Source organism: Lytechinus variegatus, chromosome 18 (genome assembly GCF_018143015.1).
Source record: "Lytechinus variegatus isolate NC3 chromosome 18, Lvar_3.0, whole genome shotgun sequence".
NCBI classification, from domain to species: Eukaryota; Metazoa; Echinodermata; class Echinoidea; order Temnopleuroida; family Toxopneustidae; genus Lytechinus; species Lytechinus variegatus.
This window is the reverse complement of record NC_054757.1, coordinates 13950088-13958434: the sequence shown is the minus strand read 5'-3', so window position 1 is coordinate 13958434 and position 8347 is coordinate 13950088. Positions and strand designations below refer to the sequence as shown.

The 8347-nt window shown below is 38.2% G+C and overlaps 1 long non-coding RNA gene across 1 annotated transcript; it reads right to left on the bottom strand.

The window, feature by feature from the left end:
* Positions 1-3689: 3689 nt before the first annotated feature.
* On the bottom strand, positions 3690-7828 carry LOC121431915. The gene is made up of 3 exons (XR_005972169.1): positions 7407-7828; positions 4696-7085; positions 3690-3830 (listed from the first exon to the last, which is right to left on the bottom strand). It is a non-coding gene; the product is annotated as an uncharacterized LOC121431915 (long non-coding RNA).
* Between the last annotated feature and the right edge of the window lie 519 nt (positions 7829-8347).

Here is an 8347-nt window from a genome sequence, read left to right as displayed (position 1 = left end):
GGGTGATCCAAGGGACAGAAAAAAATATATATAGGCCCTATACGTATAATTATGAACACTTACGTGGAAGATAATTATGATGTGAGCAATGCAATGCATCCCGGAAGTAAACGGTAGCGACGTGTTGTTGATGAAAATATCCGGTGTCCACCCAACCAACCCGAATGGCCAGAATTTCGAACTTGATGGCGAACAGAAATGAGGACATTAATTTCTCACCAAGTAAAACGATATCTGGTACAGACGGGATCCGAGAGAATTGGTTTGGTGGCCAAGAGGGCCTCAACCCACCACCCCTTAGCACTGACGGACAGTGATGGCGGGGTTGCTGCGGTGGGAAGCTCCCCCATGACCGGTTCCAAGCGTTGCGATCCACTGCTAGCATTTCTTGAGAGCTAGCGGCTTCTCACAACACCCAGAGAGGCAAAAGCCTGAGTAGAAACTCAGGCAAGAAGCGAAGTAAGCATTGATATCATCAGATGAGAGGTTGTTTCACGGTAGCTAGCACCCATTTCCAGTCTGTCATGGTGAACAAGTTTTCAGCGGCCTCCTGCTCTCTCGAACAGATCTCCCAGTTAGCCTGATTCTACCCCTGCGAGTCCCCTGTATTTATACTCTTGAAGTGATGATGCCGTTCCCAAACAATGCAGACATGACACTACTATCTAAAAATAGGAACAAAACAATAGCATTGGTTACGTCACCTCGTTACGATCTTTTCATTGGGCGATGAACCAGACGTACTGACGTCATAGCAACAGCTGTGGCAAAATAAAGGTTATGCATAGTCTATCAACGAAACCTTTTTAGACTTTAGATGCTGAATTACATCAAATTCAGAAAGAAAGGGCGAAATGGGGGGGGGGGGGGGTCAAAATAGGCAAAAGATAGGCATAAACAAAGAGAAACAAGTGAACAGAATAATAGCTGTATATATGAAAAAAAACTAATCAAAGGAATGGTACGTGTTTCGGTAGATAACAAAAGTATATAGCCTGTTATGATCTTCTATATCTATATAAGCTTCAATTTGTTTGTAATAATAAAATATCCAATAATTTATCATTTCAAATCCCTCCTTTACAGGCTCCTATATCAGGAACTATTGAACAGGAGCCCATTAAAGGTATTGTTTAACTTTGTGAGCAACCGAATTAAAAAATTCTCAAACCAAGATGAAACATGACTTGTGTACAAGTGCATGTATTAGAACTAATAAACCCTGAAAACAACCATTATTGAGAATGAAAAGCTAAAACTACAAGGCAAACCCCCGATTTTGTAAAAAGGCGTCTTATAGACGCCTAAATAGTAGTGTATGGGATGAAATTAAGATGGTGTTTCCGGGTACTTTATATTTCAATTTTTGAAGCACTAAATAATTATTTTTGAACGCAATTTTTTCTGGGCTTCATTTTTGTAACATATCACAGACACAGGTGACAAGTATGACCTTCAAGCTCAGATTTTTCAAAAGTCAAACCAATGTTAACCAATCACTTTAACTGAAAAATAAGCATCTGCTGCTGATCCTCAAGCCCTCAATGTTATGTTGGATCCATATTGCTAATCACTATTTTACCGGGTACTTTGAAAATATTGGCCAATGACTTGTACTCGTATCCCCCAGAGGACGGAAAATGTTTGTAGACTCAGACTACGGATCGATTCTTGCAGGTTGTGTTGCAATACTTCCTTTCGTACTTTGCACCCAAATCCAAATATAAGCATGCATGCCCTTGATTTTGAGAATAACAATAACGAATGCATTTACATGTATTTATAAACAAACAAACCGCATTCATCATAGCTTATGCTCGACATATAAAACACGCTAACGTAGGAATATACAAGTTATAACAAAATATTATGTTCATTGCAATTAAAGTTTCTATTGCTTGTTAATAAATTTGAGAACACAAATCGAATTTTTATTTCATTGTCATATAGAATCATTGTCATATAGAATCATTGTCATATATAAATCTATGTTATTATCAGAATACTTGAAGTAAAATTTCTGTGTCGTATCCTTTTTATCGTGAATTTATTCCTCCTTCGTTTTAGTCATTACCAATATCTTCATCTTGACCATCATCATCTCCATGGCCTTCATCATCATCATCATCATCAACATCATCATCATATCACCATCACCCTCAGCTATTTGAAAGAATATGCCCATTCTGCTTTATCAATGTTATAAATGTATTAATTCAATTAGTATAAGTTTGGGATTGTCATTTTTTTTCAAGCAATCTGCTTATGATGACAATCCTTCTCCTGCAAATTGTGAACATCATATAGTTAATCATTTTTGTCTGGAATTATCTTTTTAGTAATCTTTATTTACAATTTATGCCAAAAATGCTAACATATTATGTTTATTATGTTATGAAAAATGTATTATACAAATGTTATGGATGCAGAAGAAAACAATAAATCAATCAATCAATCCCGGGTTAGAATCCCTGCCCCCCCCCCGGCCCTCCCTCTATCTCTCTCTGACATGGCTAATTTAGGAGAGGTACAAGGGAATAGCAATTCCATGATGCGAATTATATTCTTTTAGTAACTAAAACTTGATATAATTTCCTATGTTAATACTGTATATTGTTTATTGTATTGCAATTCTTTTTATTTGTATTTCATGTTCATTTCAGTTTGTACCGCGAGACATGTTTTCAATAAAATTCATTTCTCTATATCAGTATGGTGAAAAGATTGGGGTCTCTTTTTAGACATTTCGACCTGAACTCAAAACGTATAGGCTTATAGACATTAAATTTCAAGGATATGACCAGCCGAATATTGGATTTATTTTGTAATCTTAAGGATTACAGTTTGATTCATTATAGGGCGACAACTAAAAAGGGCCGTCTGCACCATCCCGAGTTTTCAAATTAGCGCGCTATTTCTGATCCGGCAAATTATCCCGATCTGAAATATCTCGAGATTGTTTGTAATGCAGACGCAATTATCGCGCTAGTTCGTAGGATTAATCTCGAGATTGCAATCCCAAGTCAACTCGGGTTTATTTGCAAAATAGCGCGCTATTTACGAATTATCGCGCTAATTCGTAGGTGCAGACGCACTCGGGTTTGGACTCGGGTTAATTTATTCATGACCTTCAGTCCATAATGCAATTCGCGTTCCATTTCCGCCTTGGTAAAAACATAAACAGCGATTATACCGAACGCATGCGAAAGTCAACTTTATCATAGCGTTCACGGAGCGTTCATCAATTCCCCAATCATAATCATAATCAGCAACGATGGTGTCAAGCCCCCGGCCGTGAATGGATTTTGGGAGAGACCAGACCGATGGGGGAGGCGCTCATTATCGACGATGGTCATAGTCAATAACAATACTGACAGCATCATGTCGTCTTATTCCTTCGCAAAATGTGAGCAAATAGCATTTCTTTCCTCCCCCTCTCTCTCTCCCCCTATGTCGTTGCCTCGGATTCCGCCATCATATTAAACGAAGAATACTTCACTCGCTTATAATTATAGCGCGGCTGAGCTGAGAGGATTGTTGCATAACAACGGTCGATTTCGGCGAAAGAGTACATGTACTGATTGCATATCGCGGGAAGTTATTCAAAAGCGCGGGCCGTTGAAACTCCAATATCGAAAGTGCGCATGCTCGGAATATCGGCTTGTTGCCTCGCTCGAGCAAGAATCGCTCTTCGTGCGATGGTGGAGAAGGGGTATCTCATTTCAGTCTCCTTTCTTCACACAAACAAAAGCAAACAAAATTGTTTGTTATATTTGTAATCAATTTGTTTAATTATTGTTTTACTCTTGGGAGAGTGCGGTCACCGACACCTCAAAAACAAACAACACAGTCGTTCTCAAATTAACAACACCTCGAAAACATAATGTAACAACTGGCATCTAACTCAGCTTGCATGCTGATTTGAATTACTCAGACTATTCTAGTAATCGTCATGATTACACATTCTAAAGAACATTGCTCTCGTGTATAACATGTAAAATGGTTGCATATTCATGAAACATCAATATTTGAAATCTTAGTGATCGTATGTCAATTACACTGAACGATTACGTATGAATTTCCTTCATAATTAGAATAATGAAACGATAATCAAATATTTATGAATTATCGAATCTTAGAAATTGAGTTATCATTCAACTTGATAACTAAGATTTTGCTTGCGTACTGCAAGCAAAACCATGGACCTTGAGATAGGCGAAAACAGAGCTAAACCAAATAAGGAAAATTCTCTGAAATTCCTATCCGACCCCATTAAGGCGATCGAGCGAACAAAGAAAATAGCTCCAAGGTCATCCTACATTTTTACTAACCCTATCTGATTTTGGTAAGGAAATAAATTTTTGACCACCTAAAAATATGGTTTTATAAATCTCTGTGTTAAGGGAAAAAATATGCTACTTCCCTGTATGGTGTGATGACCGCGAATGAAAGCTAACCCGAAATCTCCCTTCCACCCAACATAGCAACAATAGCATGTTGCGTAATCACATGCAATTCAACATTCCTCCTCAAATGAGATAACAATTCTCTTTCTATACAATGCTAAGAGAATTTTACAATCTCATTTCAGTCTCCTTTCTTCACACAAACAAAAGCAAACAAAATTGTTTGTTATATTTGTAATCAATTTGTTTAATTATTGTTTTACTCTTGGGAGAGTGCGGTCACCGACACCTCAAAAACAAATATTGCGAGGTAAAAGATCGAATGGGATCAAAATTAGTAATTATACTAACTAGTAGTAACTATAGTATTAACATATTTGTACGTCAATGTTGTACATTTTGAACTTCCAAACTATTAAAAGTACAACCGTGAAAGTATTTACTCTTTGTCTTTACGCATGAAAAACCAGGATAAGACGAATGTGACGAAAGATCTATTACCATTTTCAGCACAATGAATCAGCACGAAAGAGCTGGACCTTTTAACATACGATTAAAACGTTATAATTCAGAGATTCATTGCTCTTGCAACGGATAATTTGCTGGAAATGGAATCTTTTACGTATATGCCCTATGCCGTGCAAAACATCTCTAATTAACGAAGCTTGAAGCGGCTTCCGATGCTCCGCCAGCTCGTGCGTTCCGAGTGTGGAAAGATATAGAAGACGAAGATCAGACGCAGATGCGTCCTGGCCCCCTTTATCTGCTACCAGCTGAGCTAATTCTGAAGACGTTGCTGGTTCTTTTTGATGATTTTGATTTAGTTAGGCTTCAACGAGATTCATCAACGGCCGATTTGATAATAGAGCTATCAGTAGGAGGTGGTGAGGTATCGGCCAGAGTGTGTGACCATCGTATACTATGGCGGTGTCGATCGGAGAAATTCTTGCTGCGGATTTCGCCAAGTGTTGAACGTATAAGACTAGATGTACTGGCCTCACGCTTGTAGATCATGTTGGTTTGTGAGTAACCTCCAACGCTTCCAGTCACTCCAGTACTTGCCCATAGTAGCAGGTGCCTTGGACTTCAAAACGGAATCTTGTGGAGAGGACGTTTACTCAAGAAGATACATGTTGGTTGTAATCTTTGTGTCTGAAGAACTGATTCGGCCCATTCGGCCCATGTTCCGGAGATAAGAACATTATTCTGAAAAAGAAATGGCAGTAAATGAAGTTGCAAATCGGAACAATTTTCTGACAAGACTAAATGGCGGACGTGTATTACCGCTCTCATTGCTTTCTTTGATACCAAAGACAAAGGATTACACAGCTTAAGAGTTGAAAATATTTGCAACATGTATTGCTGCCGAATTATCGATCAAGGTGTGGAAGACAATTGCTCGAACTATAAATGATGTAGTTTCGCCGATTTGGCTATACTTTGGCTATAATTATTGTTTAATAATTTATCAAACGAATTTCAAAGATAATGCCGTAGGTCATAGAATAAAAAACACTGAATATCAAAGTCCAATCTTTGACTCTGATATCAGCATATAGTGCATATAGTATATCGCAATTGTGATCCAAATTATGTAACTCAGTTCGACAACAATACAACTACATAAGTCTTCATGACGTCAATCTTTGTATAAGCATATGCCACTCATGGGTTAAAATCCATAACTGTCTTTGTATAAGATCCATTACTATTTTGTATAAGCATGTGCCGCTCATGGGCTAAAATCCATAACTATCTTGTATAAGATAAATTACTATTTTGTATAAGCATGTGCCGCTCATGGGCTAAAATCCAAAACTGTCTTTGTATAAGATCCATTACTATTTTGTATAAACATGTGCCGCTCATGGGCTAAAATCCATAACTGTCTTTGTATATGATCCATTACTATTTTGTATAAGCATATGCCGCTCATGGGCTAAAATCAATAACTGTCTTTGTATAAGCATGTGCCGCTCATGGGCTAAAAATCCAAAACTGTCTTTGTATAAGATCCATTACTATTTTGTATAAACATGTGCCGCTCATGGGCTAAAATCCATAACTGTCTTTGTATAAGATCCATTGCTATTTTGTATAAGCATGTGCCGCTCATCATGCTCATGGGCTAAAATCAATAACTGTCTTTGTATAAGCATGTGCCGCTCATGGGCTAAAATCCAAAACTGTCTTTGTATAAGATCCATTACTATTTTGTATAAGCATGTGCCGCTCATGGGCTAAAAATCCAAAACTGTCTTTGTATAAGATCCATAATTATTTTGTATAAGCATGTGCCACTCATGGACTAAGCATGTGCCGCTCATGGGCAAATAATGTGCCGCTCATGGGCTAAGATCTTTAACTGTCTCTAATAGGCACGGTATACTTTGAGTGCGAAATATTTGTAATTCTGAAAATCAAATCAATCATATACCATACAAAATGATATAGTGTTTAATTCTGTCTCTCATGGATCCGAAATTTACAAATAGTAAACGTATCATGCAATCATAAAAGTTTTTTGTGTCTGAAACTTCAGAAATTAATTCAAATTACCATATTGTCACTCGTGGAAAAGAGGAGTGGACTCATGCCATTGGAAAGTCATATCTCAAAACGATTAATTTGAAAAGTAGGACCGTTAAACAAACGCATGTCTGGTTTGTACCCAATAACCTGCCCTCTGCGTAAATCTTGAATGGTAGGCAGCACGATATGTGCTGACGAAAAATTCCGAAAATGACCGAAGTCTGGCGAAAGGACTGGCCAAAAGGCAGTCTAGGGCCATTGAGACACTATGACAGTCCCAGATGACAGTGCCGATTGTAATCCGATAAAGGTTTTTGTGTCTGAACCTTCAAAAATTAATTCAAATTACATATTGTCACTCGTGGACAAGAGGAGTGGACTCATGCCACTGGAAAGTCATATCTCAAAACGAATAATTTGAAAAGTAGGACCGTTAAACAAACGCTTGCCTGATTTGTACCCAATAACCTGCCCTCTGCGTAGTATGCGTAAAACTTGAATGGTAGGCAGCACGCTAACAAAAATTTCCGAAAATGACCGAAGTCTGGCGAAAAGACTGATCAAAAGGCAGCCTATGGCCATTGACGCACTATGACAGTACCGATTGTAATCGTAAACTTTTTGGTGTCTGAACCTTCAAAAATAATTCAAATTACATATTGTCGCTCGTGGACAATAGGAGTGGACTCATGCCATTGGAAAGTCATATCTCAAAACGATTAATTTGAAAAGTAGTGGACCGTTAAATAAACGCTTGTCTGGTAGTATGCGTACAGTAAATCTTGAATGGTAGGCAGCACGATGTGTGCTAACAAAACTTTCGAAAATGACCGATGTTTGCCGAAAGGATTGGTCAAAAAGCAGCCGAGGGCCAATGACAGTACCGATTGCTTTATGCTTCATCATGTTTTTTTCTTCTTTTTTGGCATTCAATACTATATATATACAGACACCGGTGGGCATACCCAATTGTTCTTTCCGGCCCAGTCTTGAGTGAAACACTCAGCAGGTTCGCAACTGGATAACGTGGTAATTGTGAATTAGAATGTGATGCAAACCTATCTACCGAAAGTGGACCGAAACGTCTATCGAGAATGACTAATACTTTACGATTTAAAGACCAATCATCTGCCCGCTGGTTTGAATCGCGCGGAAGCCATTCTGGCTCGAAAGTAACATTGAATTCCAGACATGTGTTGTATAATTGAATACTCAAATCATGCAAAAAATATGTAGTGCTAGCACTGAAATTATTCTGCACGAGTTTTGGCTGTCGGAATACCATTTCAAGTTATGACCAGAGACCCGTAACCCGAAACGCTAGCTAGCGACTGATTATACTAGCATGCTGAGGTAGCAGAAAGAAAAGACTAGATGGTTGCCCACTGACGGAATCCAAGTTTTTGTGC